The 20,307-nt window shown below is 35.1% G+C and overlaps 1 protein-coding gene and 1 long non-coding RNA gene across 3 annotated transcripts in view; one reads left to right on the top strand and one right to left on the bottom strand.

Annotated features, from left to right (window-relative positions):
• The window catches only part of LOC145280077 (uncharacterized), a 71,975-nt gene extending 71,269 nt beyond the window's left edge, over window positions 1-706 (top strand). The window contains exon 3 of the long non-coding RNA XR_013868537.1: window positions 8-706. This is a non-coding gene — a long non-coding RNA (uncharacterized LOC145280077). The remainder of the gene's footprint in view (window positions 1-7) is intronic.
• The window catches only part of LOC145280075 (dyslexia-associated protein KIAA0319-like protein), a 572,614-nt gene that overhangs the window by 381,722 nt on the left and 170,585 nt on the right, over window positions 1-20,307 (bottom strand). The gene's annotated exons all lie outside the window — the stretch shown is intronic.

The following is a 20,307-nucleotide window of genomic DNA, read 5'->3' as shown; positions in this document are numbered from 1 at the left end:
TGTCCAGGATATCTTCAAAATTCACCTCAGGAACCAAATTGGGTAGCAGGACAGCATTATTGTCAAAACTAAAGTAAGGCGCCTTCTTCCCTCTGCTAGTCTGTGGGAGACCCTTGGGCAAGGTCGAGAACCCTCTTTAGCCTGAGTAAAGTGAGGTCATAGAAAGCAGGTGACTGATGTAATATAGAAACAATTAGGAATAATTCTGTTCATGGTTTCGTATTTCGTTGTGCTGAGCAGAAAATTCCTCTGAGTACAATGTTTAGGACAATTGCTCAGTATGGACATTGATCAGAAAGAAAGAAACTGCTAACTGTCTGTACAATTGCAAATAGAGCTGTGGCAATACATCAAATACTTTATTTGAAAACCAACAATAGGTTCTTTGATAAGACTGACGCGTTCAAAATTAATGTTTCTGTTTAGAACATAATTGACTTTTGGATTTTAAACTTTAATTCAAGCCATTATATAAAATTTTTTATAAAATCAACAGTACTTTCTGTACAGTGCAACATAGACTCTGATGTATTGTTGACTAAGTCACTGCAGAGGAGGGAGCATGTAAAGCTTCCTTCTAGTGCATTGCGGTGCATCTGTCTAGAGCAAGCAATCGATTCAACTGAAAAATGGGCGACTTCCGATTTCAATGACAATAAAAGTATGGAACATTTGTTGATCTTCATTCAATCCCGGCCAACGTCGGGTCTCCCTGCTAGTATAATAAATTCAAGATTAACAGAAGTGCTTGACATCCTTATTTTTTAAATGTTAATAGTCAATTTATTAAAACGTGTTTTGTATCCTTATGTGAAAACTAGTGATGGGATAATTCCAATATTTTTCTCCAATTCCGATACAATTACTGATTCCGTGCTAAATTCCTGATTCCGATACAATTACCAATTCTGATTCTTTATAAATCTAATTATTTAACTATAAGATTGTTATTTCCCCCGATTTTCATAAACACACATGTTAAATATGCAGATATTTTCCTAAATGTCAAAATACATTTGTGGAGGATGATCTATCGATTTTAGTTTTACTGGTTATTAAAAATCAATAAATATTTTTTTATTTTAGCATTATTACCTGCATTGGAAGATTTTGGTTTAAACAAAATAAAATAAAAAAGACAATTAAAAGAATAGTTTTGGCATCGGAAAATAGACATCAATTTTTCCGATTCCGATATCACCAAATCTTCGATTTTTCCGATTAATCATCCCAACACTAGTGAAACACATTTAAATCATTGTTTTGAACAAACTTGGAAAAAAAAAAAAAAGAGGGATTTTTTTTTTTTTTAAATCATTAAAATTTTACACAGTGATATCCCTTCAAATGCAAAAACTCCTTAAATTAACCCAAACCCTTAACTGGCTACCACTACTGCAAAGAAGTTTTCATTTCTTCTTTCATGTGCTTAACATGAAACAGAATTTACATGAATTTACATGAACATATTGTTTTTCCAAGAACTCTCCATTTGTGGAACACGTGACAGGATCGCTTCCGTGGAGGCTACAATATCATTATTTTCAAATCCGGTGCCCCTATTATTTTCTTCCTGACTAAAAAAGTAGAGTCAGACATATGGTTGGTTTTTAATGTGGAAAAGATCTAACTCCCTAAAAAGGGCATTTTGGATCGAGACAAAGTGTTGCAATATTTTTTTTATATGTTGGGGAAGGTATGATCACCGAAAATTGGAAGGTTCTATTTATAGGCATTGGGGATAGGAACTTAGAAACTGACAAATCAAAAATCAATCAAAAAATGTCTCGGTCTAAGAGGATTTCTCCTTCACTGACCGAGGACAGAAAGATTAAGTGTAGTATCAAAACAGATACTACACTTATCTCCTAGCTAAAAGGTTAAGAGTCTAGTGTCAAACACTTTATAAACCTGTACTCACAAATAATCAAATTTTATTCATTTCATTCATTATTTTCAATTCTCTCATAGTTATCGTTCATTTGAGAATCTGTTTATCTCATTAAGTCCTATCTTCGAGTGGCTTTTAACCTTAGATAAGTAGAAACTCATTAAGATGAATTAAAACCGATTCTTTAAAAATACACTGAAGTAACTGAATTTTTTCAGTAAAGATAAGAGATGCTGAAATCAGACTAGAAGAATTTATAAGCAGTTGCTGCAAGAACTCCCCCTCCCCCTCTCATGTACATTGGTTCAACATATTAGAATCATCTTAACTACGGCTATTTTAGACACGCGAATGGCATCGATAAAGCTAACTGATATGTGAATTCTTGCTAAAGAGAATGGTTCAATGGGAATTCTACCAATCACTCCCAAGACAATTTACTGTTTTTTTTTGTCAAATTTGAACTACGAGATATGTCTTAAAAGTAATGGGACCGAGTGTGATGTGTGAGTTATGGACGAAAGAGATCATCTCACATTTTGGGAGTATAGAACTAATCAGTTTTCTATAAACATTTTTTTTTTTTTTGTTTTCAGCGTTCAAACCACTTTCTATGGTCTGCCCTACTCAGTTTGGTTCCAAGAACTACATTCCCCTGTCCTCTCGATTTTGGTATTTTATAACGTCTTTTTGTGGACAAAGCCTCATTGATATGCAAATCAATGCACATAAAATTATATGATAACACCATCTCTTCACCAGAGCAATAAATTTGTTTACAATACCTTGAGAATCCAGCATCTTTTAGCTGCAAAAACATTGCATTGGAATCTTCCTATTCACTTGATCTTGCTCCATATAACTTTTGACATTTTTCACAAACTTACTTATACTTGTAGCAGCTACCATCCTGATCAGCTCAAGCCAGCTTACTGCTGAGCATGAACTGCATCTCAAATCATCGCATTTCAGTTTCAATCTTGGGCCATGTTGTAGAATATGGCTAACCGCCCTTGATTCTAATGTCAGAGACCAACTACTTTAATTGTTGTTGCCCAGGTCTTCAGCTGCCAACTGACACATTTGTGCTAGCCAGGCAAGAGGGGGTAGATAAGACCTTGTGAATGAGCTCTCCCTCTGGTCGACAAGCTGCATGTCCAATTTTTCACAAACTCAAAGGGATTATAAAAGGGATGAGTTTTGAAGATGTACAGGCCAATCAAGTGGGCTGTAAAAATTAAGCTAAAGGTTATCCCAAAAGAAGCCATCCAGCAGGGCATAGAAGCGTGATATGGGAGAAAATCCAATTAAACTTGAAGAGTTATATTCAAGGGGAAACCACCACATTGTTTGTTGCTTGCAATTGAAATTCAGAAGTTGTGTTTGAAGGGATATATCAATGTGGTTCGTAGAAAACACCATGGACACGAGTTAGTATTTAAAAGAATAATGACAATATTAGAAAGAATTTTAATTTGGTTATGTTTATCTACCAACATAATGTGTCATACAAAATGGTAGATATTGATGTCCCTAATTTTCAGGAGTAGTATCTCTTCTTAAGGGACGAAAATAAAAAGAAATATATAAAACCGTTCGGTGAATCTTTTCTTTTGCTTGCTTTATTTTTATTATTATTTATTTCCAGAAATCAGTGTCGCAGACTGACTATCAAATCAATTTCCAGGATAAGAGTTTTGATGCGTATTAAATATTGTGAGAAATTATGATAGCTTTTTTTTTCAATGTACATAAATGATTAATTTTTGCGTATTACACTTAAAGTGTGTACTTAAGAGTGCTAAATAAATTATTTGTGAAACCAATTCTGTTACTGTTTAGACACATTTCTCATCTCCAAACTGGAATTCTCCAAACCTTTATAAAAAGTGCTATTGCAGAATGTTTGATAGTTGGTTCTATCTATTTAACAGAATCTTTTCTATCTAACACGTATTGGCAAGATTTAACTTTTGAATAGTATTTCTTTTTTAGGTGCTTACATCAAGTGGCTTCATGCTTTGTCTGGCGCGATTTTCATTTAAAAGAAAAAAAAACAATTCAACTCATTCTGAGTTTATTTAATACTGAAGCAGATTATCTATCATTGTTGTATGCTACGATTGTCCTTGGTATCAATATGAAGATTTTATGAGATAAGATTAGGATGAAGGTTTGGAGACTTTGAAAGGCTTACTTCATGGAATTGTTTTGTTGGATAACCAAGGTCGAGTATACCCCAACACTACAATCCAGAACGAATCGAATGGAGGAGGAGGGGACGATGAGAATTATTCGTCCTGATTATTGAACTTGTAATGTAATCAAATGTAAGAAAAGAGTCAAAAACGTCACAACGAATTAATAAAAAGACTTGAATGGAATTGAAGAGTTGATTGTTGTGAAAGTGATTGAATTCCATGCTGGTAGCCAACAACCAAACCAAACCATCCTCTCACTTCACCATGCAAACACAAATATTCACAATAAAGCTAATTTATAAATTTTATAAATCAAACCATTGTCATTGGTCTGAGTACAAGTATGATATAAGTTTTGTTGAAATAAAAATGTCTCCGGTGGTCACTTTTCATAGTGAGAATATCATTGGATACAAAGGGAGGAGGAATGGAAGAAGAGAGAGAGCGTTATTTTTTTTTTTAAGAGCTACATGCTCACACCAGTATTTATTTAGGTTACGCCTTACTTTTAAACGATTTATGTCTCCTCTTCTTGGTCTGATTTTTTTTTTTTCGTCTACTACTCACGTATTATCATGCATGTCAAATCCGAACTTCTGGATCCCTTGACCTCATACCACAAAGCCACATCAATATGTAACATCATAAATTATTAAATGAACACTAGTTGCCGTTTTACTCATGGGTAAAACTGCAGGTTCATACTTTTCTCCGCAGTATTAATGCTTGAACTGATTACAACCAAGCTAGGATACAAACGCAGTAGAGTATATTCAGTCTGCTGCAGTATCCATTAGACCAAATCACACACACAAGACGATTGTTTCATATAAAAATAAAAGAATCAATAAAACATTTAATAGTTTTTTCTAAAAGATTCTTATATAGTAAGAAAGAAAACGCTTGGAAGTATTGATTTTATCACTCACTCGTTTAATTTGGCATAATGGATTTTAATTAGATTTAAGCAAAATCTTGCAGTTTTTTTTTTTTTTCTTGTAACCTCAAGCAAAATATTGAGTTTGTGTTCTTTCTTGTGAAACTTTCAGGATTTATATTTTCAAACACAAACTTATAAAAATAACGAAGAGTGAAAAACAACAACAAAAAAAAAAAGCTATAAATTAATATTTTTGTATATTTCTTAGACGAGTGCAAAGCCGTAAATTTGATATAGAAAAGCTGCATAAAATCAATACAGTTTGTCAATGGAAAATAAATCATTTGATTTACATTTTAATATCGGTTTCAGAATCATGGGGGGGATGATCTCTTTTCAGGCTCTTTCTCACAAAAGAGATGTTAATAGTCTATTTCCTCTATCAGCAAATGTGTTCAATTGAGTTCCTATCTCTGATTCCTCCAGGTAAAACATTCACAGCGAACAGATATGTGAATTCTTGCTACAGAGAATGATTCAATGGAAATTCTAACAGTCACTCCCAAGACAATTTACTGTTTTTTTCTTCAAATTTGAACTACGAAATATGTCTGAAAAGTAATGGGACTGAGTGTGATATGAGAACTATGGACGAAAGAGATCATCTCACATTTTAAGAGTATAGAACTATAAGCAGTTTTCTACAAACATTGCATTTTTTTTTTCATTCTTTTGCTAACATTATTTCTTCATGACAATAAATTTGCTTGAAGATCCAGCATTTTCTGGCTGCAAAAAATAAATTTCCAGCATTTTCTGGCTGCAAAAAATTGGAATCTTCCTATTCACTTGATCTTGCTCCATATGACTTTTTCCATTTTTCACAAACTTACACTTGTAGCAGTTATCACCCTGGTCGGATCCTGAGCATGAACTGCATCTCAAGAAATAGTTTTCCTACCACCATTGCAAAGAACTTTTCTTTCTTCCTGTACAAAGTGGAATTTTCATCAGAGTTTCTTTAAAAAAATTTCTCAGATGTGGTACCCACTATCACAAGACTGCCTCCCTGTAGACCAAAAATACATGTCATATCTTAAGTAATCAAATTTTATCCATTCCATTAATTACTTCCAATCCTCTCATAATATTGTTCATAGTCCAACTGGCAATTTAAATAATCCTTGCTTTTGTCCCTGACAAATGCTGACTCATCTATAATATAAATCTCACCTGTCTGTTTAAATGTATGTCTGCCTAAAACTTGACAGAGGTGACAGATTTTCACGATATCAGTATCATTTTGAAGCTCAGCATCTCGGACGACAAATATCAAAAAGTTGGCCAAAAGTATTAATTCCTTCACCCTCAGCTGGGCAGTTTTCTACAAGGAGGGGTCGATTTTTTGCGAGTCATTTTTGCAAGTCATCATATCAGTTGGATTGACCTTGCTTAATTATAATGTTCTGAACTTCCGGTTGCGTAATGGAGTAGGGGCAAGACGTCAGGTTTTCTTTCACTTTCTTCTCCTTCGTGTCACAGGTCCGAGCTGCCTGCCTGCTTACTACCACTTTTTTTTTTTTTGCTCAACACACACCTCCAAACACTCGGGCAAGTTAGTACTAAAGGAAAAAATAATTATATGAACATCAAGATACATATATTTTAATTGGAATTCATTATTGAGATGAGTAGCATTTATATTAATTTATTTATTTATTGCGGATTATTATCCTCATCTTTTTTTTTAGTTTTTTCACAACGTTTCGGCCAACTGTTCCTCTGGCCTTCATCAGGTGGTAACCGCGACGGGATAGGAACTCTAAATCTCCTAACTGCATTCACTGCAATTACTGCCTTCCATAGTTGTTGTCTCACCACGTTTTGGCCAAGTAAGCGTCAGGCCAGCTTTGGGTAGGATTGAAACCACTATCTTCAGACAATTCTTACTTGGAACCGTAGAGATTCAATGCCTATCAATTGCGCCACAGGCCCAGAAGGGTGATCAAGATTGAATTGTTTGGTCTTATAAGTTCATGTTTATTTTTTTATCTTATCTCCCATGGTCGGGTCCAACTAAGAAAAAGATGAGGATAATAGTCCACAATAAAATAAATTAATAAATAATACTCATCTCAATAATGAATTCCAATTAAAATAATATATACAATTCGGTACGGACCCGACCATGGAAGATCAGATAATAAAATAAACATGAATTTATAAGACAAAAAAATTCAACCTTGATCGCCCTTTGGGGCCCGTGGCGCAATTGCTAGAGACATTGAGTCTCTGCGATTCCAAGTGAGAATTGTCTGAAGATAGCGGTTTCAATCCTACCCAAAGCTGGCCAGAAACTTACTTGGCCAAAACGTGGTGAGATGGCAACAACTATGGAAGGCTGTAATTGCAGTGGATGCAGTCAGGAGATTCAAAGCTCCTATCCCATCGCAGTTACCACCTTTGTACACAATGTGAGGTGTGAAACTTGGCTAGTGAAGATTGAGGACATGCGTTGCATGGAGAGAAATTATATGAGAATATGAAGATAGGCTTAACGACGTCAAAGGAAGATTAAATTTGATCACTATAGAAAGATGTGGGCAGACTTCAAAAGTATGGCCATGTTAAAAGAATGACCAGTTAAGATAGCAAGTCCAGTCCATATGAGAAGGCCAAGGAAAACATGAAAGGGGTATAAATGGACTTGAGAGAAAGAGGAATAAAGACCCGACTAGATATAGTTTAGTTTGGAAGTTAATTTCTTAAAGCCGTCAAACCCATGCTAACGTGTAAACAGACATTAACTTACTGCTGCCGATTATTATTTTCATTATCGTTACTTCATTAAAGGACCAAAGAAAAGAGAAAGGCAGAGAAACGACATTGTTCTCATCACGACAGGAAAAAAAATGAGCGAAGGGTTATTTCTGCTCACGGCAACACTACTATGATGACTACTACTGCTAATACTACAGAGAGCGGCCATTATGCATTGAGCTATCTATGTAACAGTATCAAGTGTTTATGAGAAATTACTATTCCAGATTTTGATGGAATCTAAAACTTCAACTATGACACTACATAATTACCAGCTATTGGGAGTTATAGACAAAAAAAATAGAAACAAATATCTAGTTTCATAATCGTCTTTTATTATTTTACTTTATTTAGTTTTAAGAGATCAACGAGATACGTCCTGGGGCTAACACTGGATTTCATTACGATTTGAATTAATATCTTAGGGCTCTTAAGTATAGATGTTGTTTCCTTTATGGCTGCTATATGCATTTCGTACCAGTTTGGTCTTCCAGGGATTGTTTCTAAGTATTTTTGAAGATTCTTTTTTTTTTTTTATTAAGCCAGTTGCTCCTATCACAACCGGTGTAATGTTTATTTCTTTAAGAGACCATATCGTTTTTAAATCATTCTTTAAGTCCTTATATTTTGTTACCTTTTCCCGTTCAATTCTATTAAGGCCAACGTCATTTGGGATTGTAACATCAATAATGAGCGCAATTCTTTCAAGCTTGTTCATATTACAATGTCCGGTTTAATGGTCTTGTCTTTAATGTATCTGCTCACCTGTACGTCTGTCATAGAACATTGTCATTCTTCCGTTTGATGGTATCAGTGATGGTTCGTGTCCTCAGACGTTCGACGATCCGCCAAGCTGAATCTCTCCACAGATCTTCGAATGGAGGTATTTACATACTTTGTTGTGGTGGACAGCATAAAGGCCATCTGTCAATAAGTTTTGGCATTCAGACATTAGATAGCTCGGGCTCTCAGTCCCGGAGTGGCAAAACCTGCATTGGCCATTTATTTGTAGGCCAGCCATTTTTTTAAATCGATTTGTGAGTAAGCCCTGATCTTGATTAGTGTAAAGCTCAATGCGTTCATTCAAAAACTGGACAGTATCCAGGTTTTACCAAAGTCCAAGGAGATGTCAGCTGTGAAGAAGATCCCAGTATTGACTAACCACTCACCTTGCTATGTTAAAGTCTATTTACTTGCCTCCCCACGAGGGCAGAGTTAGACACAAAGTCGGTTTTTAATGTAGGGAAAATCCAGCTCCCAAAATGGGCACTGGATAGGAACAAAAATTAAAATTGTCTCAGTCTAGAAGGATTTTTTATCCACTGAACAAGGTCAAAAAAGGCAAAGTGTTGTATCAGAACAGTTACTACACTTTGCTCCTCGTTAAAAGACCAAGAAATCTCTTTAACTGTTTCTATTTAGTTGCCTCCCCACGAGGACAGAATTAGATACAAAGTCGAGTTTCAATGTAAGGAAAATCCAACTCCCAACATGAAATATTTGGGATTAAGACAAAAATTAAAGTCTAGTCTAAAAAGATTTCTCTTTCACTGAATGAGGACAGAACAGATACAACATTTTGATCTGGGCCCAAACCCAACAAGTTGTAGTAAGTGCCGCTACATTAAAACCCTGTCATAACCAGATGCTTTTATTTAGGATATTAGCATTACTAAACGTGACCACATTAATACCTGCTTCTAAAAATAACTATTTTTCTACTTATATTATTAATTATTGGTAATCGTTTACTGTTTTTTTTTCCCACATTTATTCTTTTATTAGTTTAATGATAGAAACCAAAAACCAAAAACATTTATAATCAATCGTTATTGATCACAAAAGTGTAGACAGTTTTTTTTTTTTTTTTCATATAATCTGAAAATTTATCTTACCAGTCAAAACTACAAAAGTCAGGAAATCATTTATACCATTCTGAATTGCGAATGTACGAAAAAAAAAAAAAAAATCACATTGATTTTTGCTCCAACAGACGATAGTATTTTGATGTAATCGATATAGTCACTGATAACATTTAACTATCTTAGCTTCCTTTATTTGAAAAATATAAGGAAAGGGAAATCAGTATAATGAATACTTTCATAGACTATGGAAGCCGCTATTGAACCTATCGTGTTCAATTATGCACTAATACTGTCGGTAAAGGTATGAACCCACAAATTTTACATCATCTATAGGTAAAACTGGCAAATTGTGTTAAATCAATCATATACAATGGATAGTTTAGAATAGGTATTGTATTTCAGTTTTAAATGATCCAAAAGGGTTGATATGCCATAAAACAGACAAGACAGCATTTGCATTATGTTTCAGCATTAAACAATAAGAGCTTCTTACAAATATGTTGAAACAGTTAATATAAATAATTTCTGCAAGTATAAAAAATCTATTTTTGTTCCTATAGGTAAATCAGAGTTAACTCCCTTTGCTGAATCTTTTTTTTTCTTACCTCACGTTCACCTCTTCAGTGATTTTCCTTCGATGCTGAATGATAAGTAAATTACACAACTTGATAAAATAAGTTTAGAGTAGTTCAAATTGGAAGAAACTAGCAGAGAGACCCGACGTTGTCAGGACTGAATAAGGATTAACAAATGTTCCACCTTCCTATACTTTTGTTATTCAAATTGGTGTAATCACTTGTTTTTTGTTTATAAAACATAAAACAAAACATAGAATGCAATGTCTCAATGGGTCAAAACAAAACGGGGCAGATGAAGGAAGTCAGCAAGTTAACTTTTTCTTTTCTTTATTTTATATAAAATAATATTTGGTCAAACGAAAACAAATATCTGATGGGAATGAACAGGATCAGAATAAAGAGGGGGGGTAAGAATCACAGAGTACTTATCGGTTAGAGAAGGTATAATGCAAATGAGATGAATGAGCCATAGAAATAAAATATTTAAGTCATCGTCCAACTCCAATCTTCTCGAAATTTTAACAGTTCTTCGATATCCATGGTAACATATCTATTCCTCGATTTGCGGTAAGCATGGTTCTTTAGGGTGTCTGCCCTTTTTGCTGTATTGATAAATATATATATCGACATGTTGGGCATTTATCCCATGCAGTTATCTCAAAATTGAGTTAATTTGGGCAAGTGGCAAAATTGATGATTTCTCCGCCACAGATTCTGGCAATGTCTGCATGCTATGGAGTTTGAACTAAAAATACCTTTTTAAATTTTATGCGCCACTGTGGTCTCATTTTCGCACCAACTCTTTAAAATTACTTGCCCTTTCTTTCTTTTTGGAAAGGAAGAACGACCGTGGGTAGTGTAAGGGGATAAAGAAATATGTGATGTGACAAGGAGGATAGAGGAGCTGTTTGTCTGTGTCATTTCTATTAGTAAGTTAAGCCTAGGCATCTTAATTCGTTGCTTTTCTGATCAAATAAATATCTAATCAAGGAAGGGAGATCTTTGTCGTGCATTTTAACTGATTCTCGTAACAGGACACTTTCTATGTTTGTCATTTTAGTTCTTAAACAAAACATATCACAACATAAGAAATTTTGAAATCTTTTTTACTAGGGAGTCACTACTTATCAAGGCCCAAAGGCCACTTGGGGATAAGGATTATACAGGGGTAGCTTAGTAATTGTTAATGGCGAAAATTGGGTAGAATTCGATTATTTAAGGGGGAGCTCAACAAAAAGTTGTTTACACTGAACTTGAAGACTACCATGTTGTAGTCAGCCAAAAAGCAGATCAGTGGAACAAAGTTTCACAGGCAGGCAGTTCTAAGAACGCTTTGTTCATTGAACTTGCATTTAAATTTAGGCACAGATAGGAGGGAAATTGTTGATATTAGTTGTAGCTAGTTGAGTCTTTTTTGTGAAAGTTTGGCAAGGGGGGGGGGCTATAGATTGGCGCTCAGACAAACACTTGCCATGAAAATAATGATAACACAAAGATAGGCTTACGTCTTTTCTGTGAGAAGGAGATTGCAGGGAAGAGAAAAGGGCATCACCTACTAGGTTTCAAAGTCGGTTTTGAACACTATCAAGGTAGGATAGGTGCTTTGAACAGCTCCTGTCGAGATGTGACAACAGTACTCCATTTTAGGATGTACTTGGCTCTTATACAGCAGTAGATGATTGCATTGGCAGTAAAATATCTACTGAAGCAGTAGAATGATCCAACTATTTTTCTAGCAATTTTACCAATGGATTTGATGTACGTGTTCCATTTCAGATGAGGAGTGAAAGTCTATCCCAGAAGAAGTGGTAAACTAAAAAGTTTTGTCTAAAAAGTTTATTGAAAGAAGTTCTGTTTGACACAAATTTATTGTAAAATGGACACTGAACTGGATTTATTTAGAATAAATTGAAAGAAGTGAATATTGAAAAAAAAACTCATGACTAAGAACTGTGTGTATGAGGTTTCATGTAAACGTAGAAAACAAAAAGGTCAGAAAAACATCAAAAAGCTGTGGAGAGATTTAAAAGTCGAGTATGGCTGGCCACATATCTAGGGAAAAGGAGAAACCATCTACCTTTATGGGACAAAAAAATTATAGACAGAAAAATAGAGTAGGACAACTCAAAGAAGCAGTGCATATGCTGGGTAACAATCAACTACTGAACAGTATAGAATTTAACACGATATGGGAACCATATAAAGGGCAAAATGTGTGTGTATGTCTCACAAACAGAGACGACAGAAGCTGACCAAATTGATATCGTTTAAAACCTTGAACCTTCGGACAACAACTATTGAAAAATTAACCCAAAACAATTCCTTCACCCTAAACTCGGCCGTTTCCTACAAGGAGGGGTCAATTTTTGCGTTGCCATTTTAGCAAGTCATCGTTGCTTTTTCGATTAACTATGATTAATTCTGATGTTTATGATTTCCGGTCGTGCCATGGAGACATTAAAACATCAGGGGGTTTTTCCCTGTCTACTACCACTTTTTTTTTTTTTTTTTTTTAACACCTCTGCCTACTGTTGTTTTGATTCCCCCCACCCAGCTACTACCACTTTTTTTTACATTCCCCTCTCCCGGGAGTTCCTTACTACACCACCTACACACACCTGGACACTCCTGCTACTTTTGTATACCCACCCCTGGATCCTTACTACACCACCTCAACACCCGGGCAATGCCAGGCACACCCGCTAGTTAATTATAAATGATGTATATGTAGTAATTGTTCACAAGGACCTGTGGCGCAGTGGATAAAATACTTGATAAATTCGGTTGTAAAAGTTACTCTCCTAAAAATTGAAGATCTAATCCTCAGTGCAGGCAACCCCTTCCCCAAAATTACAATTGCCAATTACTTAAGACTTCTACCCAATTATGGCTGATCGAACAAGAGTATGCTATCCCCGTGGATTAAATGAGCGCCCCACCCCTTGAAATTCTGTGCAAATTCCCCGAGTTCAACAAAGATTCCCGACTCTGACAAAATAGACCTAAAGAAGGTCCGAGGTTACACCGATCGAAACATTGTACAAATACTCAAAATTAGAACAATAGTCCAAAGAATATGAATAATAAATCCTCAATTCAGAACTATAACGACGAACACAAATGAAAATTGAAACAATGATTAACAATTATTTTTAGTATTTTCATAATGTTTATAAGCGTCAGAAATGAGTTTCTAAAACCTTATCGAGCGGGTTGCGGTGAGAGGGGGGAGGGTATTTTTTAGCCACCTACTCACCATCGATTTTAACAGATTATTTTTTGTTGTTTTTCTTTGTTGTTCATTTCAGATTCTTGATTAAGGTATATCACAGCATAATTCCCTTTGTCTATTTAAGCACTACTAAAGATTGATCAGAAAAATCCAAAAAATTTACAAAAGATTGATTGAAAATAATTCCATTCCACATGTAAAGTTCTTGTAAAATGAACGGAAAATACAGTCGTACATATTTAAGAAAAATCTTTATTAAAACTTTGTGGTAAATCAAAGAACTGAACAATTTGGATATAAATTTGTTCTGATAAACCTTGCTAACATTGTGAATAGAACACTATTTCTATCAGCATTTTTAACTTCAATCAATTAAGATTAATGCACAAGCGATCAAAAAAAGAAATCTATTATGTTTGATATGAAAAATTAAGGAAATCATTTTAATCTCCACATAAAAAAATGGGGTCCTAAAAACCTCAATAACTTAGAATAAATGTCTATTGACAAGTCGGTGAAATTATTCAATTTATTTAATGGACATGAAATACTCCATTAGAAAAAATAAACTCAATCTTGACAGATAAGCGGAAAATATTATTAATTATTCTAGATTAGCATTCATCAATGACGACTATCCTTTCTTTGCTTTTATACATATATACACAATGTACATTTTTCATTCGCGTTTGATGAACGATGCTATCATGAGTGAATCACTTGATTGAGAACAAAATGCCTAAAGGTTCATAGGCATAATTGGTTTATAGAAAGAAACCGTCTTGAGAAGCCATGTTGTCATAAAGAGTTTGCATGTATAAGAGTCATTCTGGTAATAGTGCAATTTTACAAGAGTACATAAGATATTGTTCAAGTCTATCATCCACTTGTTGAATAAAGCATCTACTTGAGAACACCACCAGCATTATCTATACATCTTGAAAGAATTGACACGTCTTCTTTTTATCCACCATTTTCCCATTGGAAGTTTCAACAGCTGTTAGTACACAGCATTATAAAACAAGCTCAAATAAATAAATAAATAAATAAATAAATAAATAGGAAAATGCTATTTAAAAAAATATTTTTTTTTAGTCAAACATATAAAGTTGGATTATCATTGTTAAACCTAAATAGCATTGCATATAGCAAATCAATATTTGGTTCTTACTAGCCAGTCAGTTACAGTTACAGTAGAATAAATTCCACTTGTTTTTCATTGAGTATGAAGTTCACAGAATTATACAATACAAATATGTTTCCCTACAGGGTGAAACGATAAAATTGTCGCCCCAGAAAAGACGATATGATTCTATTCCCGTTTGATGAAAACTGTTTTTTTTTTTCTTTTTTTTTTGTAGCAGACCAACTACTAGTTGGCCCGTTGTGCACAAATCCCAAGAGCGATAGGAGCCTTCTATCATGTGTAAAAGTGACACAATGTTCAATGAGAGAGGTCAGAGATGCACTGCTGTACAACTCATACTCTCTACCGATCCAAGTTATAACAACAGGACCATTGCCAGCAATCTCAAAATGCATTGCTGAATTGCCACGAATAACGGGGACATGTCCAGGGTGATGAAAACAAAGTTTCTAGCTACGATTGTCTTTATTGTTTTTTTTTTGGTTTTTTTTTTTATTAGACTTTCATCCCAAACAAGGCACGTTGCCACTTTGATGTAGGGGGCTACTATCAGATACCTAAGTTGCAGCGGTACTACGTAGGGAGTTTAGTAGCAAAATGTCTGTTTACATTACATTTGAACTTCTACACATCAGTACAGTTGAGGAAGCAGGAAGAGAATTCCAAAGTCCTGCAGTTCTGGGGGAAGAAGCTATTCGAGTAAAAGGTTTTCTTACATCTAGGGACCTCAACTGTGTAGTGGTGGGACTTCGCTGCTTGTCGAGTTTGTCAGGGGTATTTTCGTCGAGGTGGTACAAGGGCTTGTAGTTTGTCAGAGTATCCACCATTAAAATACTTGTAAAACAGGTAAAGGGATGCAACATTACGTCGATGAGACAGAGGCTGAAGCTTGGATGACAGTTTGAGACCTATTAGGTTGGCTACTCTCTTTTCAACCCTGTCTAGAAGCGAGAGACTAGTAGCAGATGCATTAGCCCAAATGTGACAGCAGTACTCCATACATGGGCGAATGGTGGCTTTGTAGAGGTACAAGATACTTTCAGGCGTAAGTAACTTTCTAGCACGATAGAGAGAGCCCACCTTCTTTGCAGCAGCCTTAGCAATAATCTTGATGTATCTATTCCAACTCCTGTTTCCTGTGAAGTTACGCCAAGGAGCTTGAATGAAGTGCTCTCAGGTAAAGTATCGGTAGCCATAACTATTGGTAAGGTTTCATGTAATTATTAAAAGAAACGAGCTTTGTCTTGGCAGCATTGAATGTTACCATCCATTTTTGACCTCGTTCAACTACAGACTGAAGGTCTTCCTCTAGAGTTTCAAACATTACCTTAGAAACGTGCTCATTAGTTTTCCCCATGTGCCTGCTATAGAGCGTGGTGTCGTCGGAAAATATACCCATCTCAGAGACAATTTTATCAGGTAAGTCATTTATGAATATCAGAAATAACAAAAGGTCCAAGAATCGAGGTTTCAAGTGAGGGCCACATCATGTCACCTCACATCTTTGAAGTTGGCTTCAAAGTCAACACCAAAGTGTACCTGGATGTGCTGAAAAGTGTGGTATTCCCATAGTGTAATCAGGTGGTCACTGGCAGACCTTGGGTGTGGCAGCAGGACTCGGCGCCAGCCTACAAGTCCAAAACGACCAAGGCTTAGCTTCAGAAGGAGTGCTACGACTTTGTACCCTTCTCTTACTGGCTCCGCTTCTCCCCAGATCTGAACCTGCTAGACTACTTCTTTGGTCATACGTCGAGAACATCACCAACATAACCTCCCACAACACCAAAGCCAACCTGATCACTGCCATCTGCCGAGTATTCGCTGAGCTCCTGCCAGCGCTTGTGGAAAAAGCATGCTCCCAGTTTTGGACCCTATCGAGGCGGTGATTGAGGCTGAAGTCAACTACATTGAATAAATGTCAACTCTACTACATAATCAAATTACCTGAATTGATTTTTTCAGTAAAAGTTTTAAAATAAAGTTGCAGCGATGTTCTCTTTAGAGCGACAAATTTATCATTTCACCCTGCACATATGACACTGTGTGATTCTGAGGGCCTCATACTTCATTGTTCTGGCCTATTACTTCCTTCAATAAGACTTCCTGATCTACATCTACACCAGTATATAGATAAGAGATTGTTGCGTTTGTTAAACGAAAATTTTCAATAGCTTTCATAACTTCTGTGTATAAGTATTAAATAATAAAAGTGCATTCGTTAATACTTATTTGATAATTTAAAGTTGCAAGAGAATCATTAACATTTAAACAAGAAATGAGATTCAGTCAAGGTCAACCTTGTGACATCAAGATTATCATCAACTTAATTGTGGGAATTCATAGAAATGGATGTAACATCACATGGCTCAATAAGAGAGTGAGTGAGAAACGCAGTCAGTTGAAAACTTGAAGCAATAGGAAATGAGAAGAAATGATTTGAGAATCGATTGTAAATCAAACAATCCGTGACCGCTTTATATCCCCCCCCCTCTACCACTGGTAGGAAACAAAAAAGGCAACATCAACTAATAGACAACCTGTGTGTGTGTGTGTGTGTGTGTGTGTGTGTGTGTGTGTGTGTGTGTGTGTGTGTGTGTATGTTTCAACTTTGATACCAGAGCAAGAGGTAGCCATACTGTGACATAGAGAGACGATCTTGGACAAAATGTTGTCAGTCTTGGACGACTCTATGGTCAAGTGCTGGGAACACAAGGTATGATTTAACTGTACAGTTTTCATTCAATAAAAACATACCTTTTATTTGATCACCACATACAAAACGTTAGAACAATTTTGGCGAGGAGGTAATACATCACAAGTTCAATAATTTTCCAGATTACCAATTCATTTCAGAGGAATTTCAAAACTATTTGATTTATCGAACACCTCAAAAATGCTTACCGTTATAATCAAACAAATCTTGATTTTGATTTTAAAAACTTCACATAAAAAAACAACGACTCAAGTTACGTTTTCAACTATTTTAATCACTCCCGTTTTTATATATACGAGACATTCCAAAAGTAATGCCTCCTATTTTTTTATTCTGCCCAAATGAATCAGAGGGTATTGCAAATTGCATTATTATGATGACTGAACTTATGCAATTATGATCTGAAAGTATCATCTCTGTTACAGATATTGACGGCATGAGACTAAGAAAGAAACTCCTGTTATGGACGTGTGGCAGAAGCAAAGATGCGTCATTGAATTCTTGACAAAAGTGTACATTGAGAATGATGGTGACTATGTAGAAAAATAAATTCTGGCAAAAGTTATAAACGTTACTACTCCTGTCTTCATAGCCTGTCAACTTTTGAAGTAAAAAAAAAAAAAGGAGGCTTCGCTTTTGGAACGCCTCCCGGTACATTTTAACTTGTATATTTTTTATGAAAATATCAACATTAATATATTCTACACTACAATATGCAGAGACTAAAATTAAACTTTGTTTTTTTAATCACTCATAAAAAAATTTGTTTTATTACACAATTTCAAGCTTAATATTTATTTTCCGATTGCTACCATCATTGCTTGATAAGTGTGTTCTTACTTTACACCAAAAAAAAAAGTTTAATTTTTACTTTAATTTCCTTGCTTTCTTTTTTTATTTTTTTTATTTTTATTTTTTTAAAATACTTTGATTCTACTAGATCAGATTGTCTAAATATACTGACTTCCTAACTTAAAATGCAAACACTTATTTTTTTCCTTTACCTTTGAAAAGAAAAAACTCAATCATGTTCTGCAAAGCCAAAAGCCCAAACAATTTTCCTCTACAAAACAACCAAACCAAACACTATAAATGAATATCTGAAGCTATAAAGAACTTGAAGCATAAAAACATTTTTCAAAATTACTCTATTCAGCATTAAATAACCCAAAAATGGTTGATACACCATAAAACTAAACAAAACCAACTTTCTAAACAATTTAGATTCTACCTTTTATCTACAAAAATAATTATACTTCGGTTTCTTTAACACAAGAAAAAATTTTTTTTAAAAACTATTTACACTCGTTATGATCTAGATACGCTCCAACAAATTGTTCTGGTTATAAATCTCTTTGTAAAATAATCTCAGTGTTTATTTAAGTGAAAAAATAAGTTATTCAGGTGTGTGCTCGTTGAAAGTTTTAAAGAATTGAATAAGATCACTTCATATTTTGCTTTCAAAAATTATTTTGATACACTATTTTCTAACCTCAAATGTCCTATGATCACAACCAAATGAATCTACTTTGATGCCCCTTTTCTTCAACATACGGGATAAACTTAATTTCACATGAAAAGCTTTTGGTGGCCATCATTGATGCAAATATTTTAGGGATTGTTAAATAAAATAAGGTTTCCATTTTTAACTCAATTAACACAAACAGATTTTTTTTAATGGTTGTAGAATAAAGTAGACAAGAAGTCTCATCCTAACATTTAATAAACAACTTTATTAGTTATCTTCGTTAGTATGACTTGTATAGACAGAGCGTTAGTCATGGAAAGTGTTCCTGTGTGGAGACGGAGATTAAAGGTTAGACAGGCCTGTTGAAAGAGAGAAGAGCTTGTGTGAATGTGTTGAAGTTATGGTTCATGGCCATGATGGATTGTCTCCTTAAAGTTAGTAGCAAAAACGTGCATCCGTGTGTATGGACAGTCACAAAAGATTAGAAACAGTACTGCAAGATGAGAAAGAGTTTGTGTGTGTATCGTATTGAAGTCCGCGTGTGGAGGTAGCCATGTTGGTTTGTTTGCATGCACGTCGAACCCTGGGCCCAAAGGCTGGGTGAGTCCTGTTAACTCTTTTACAGATGCTTGCAGATGACGCCCCGGAATTACTATTTCGGTCAATGTGCGCTGGTTGCCTAACCTGCAAAGGATGTTTATTCCAAAAGCCGTTCTTAACATGGAAAGGTTGCGGGTGTTTATTCTGAAAGGTATTTTCTTATTTTTCAACCTCCCCATGTTAAGAATGGCTTTCAGAATAAACACCCTTTGCAGGTTGGACAACCAGTGCATATTGAATACTAAGAATAAGGAAATGGATTAGTCGTGGAAAGTGTTCTTGTGCAGATTAAAGATTAGACAAAGTTAAAAGAGAGAAGAGTTCATGTGTGAATGTGTTGAAGTTATGGTCCGTAGCCGTGATGCATTATTTGTCTCCTTGAAGTCAGTAGTAAAAATGTGCATCCGTGTGTATGGACAGTCACAAAAGATTAGAGACAGTACTGCAGAAGGAGAAAGAGTTTGTGTGTGTATCGCATTGAAATCCGTGTGTGAAAATAGCCATGTTTTGTTTTTTTTTGTATTCATGTCTTAAGTAAGCCCAAAGGCTTAGTGAGTTCTGTTGAGTCCAAAGAGAGAAGTTGAGGACAGGTCCGATCCATGTGGAGTTGTCACTCCAAGATCCAGGGAAAAAAAGAGAATATTGCCGATTAAATCTTTTATAGACAGTCATATGACAGAGCTGGCTTCTGATTGAACAAGCCAGGAAAGATATATAGTCGAAATCTCGAGCCGTGAGAATTCACTCCTGCTGATGTTCTCTGTAATTATATCTGCTACATATCCATTTAGTTTGTATAGTTAGTAAGGAAAAGCCATTTCAGAATTAAATGTGACAGACTGAAGAAACCAAACCTCTTACAGATAGTCGGAAGAATTTAAAAGATGTATCCATTAATCTGCGTGTCGCAAT

Source organism: Euprymna scolopes, chromosome 7 (assembly GCF_053919585.1).
Source record: "Euprymna scolopes isolate OS-2025 chromosome 7, ASM5391958v1, whole genome shotgun sequence".
In the NCBI taxonomy this organism is placed as follows: domain Eukaryota; kingdom Metazoa; phylum Mollusca; class Cephalopoda; order Sepiida; family Sepiolidae; genus Euprymna; species Euprymna scolopes.
The sequence above is the reverse complement of the archived record's forward strand: the minus strand, read 5'-3'. Positions and strand labels throughout refer to the sequence as shown.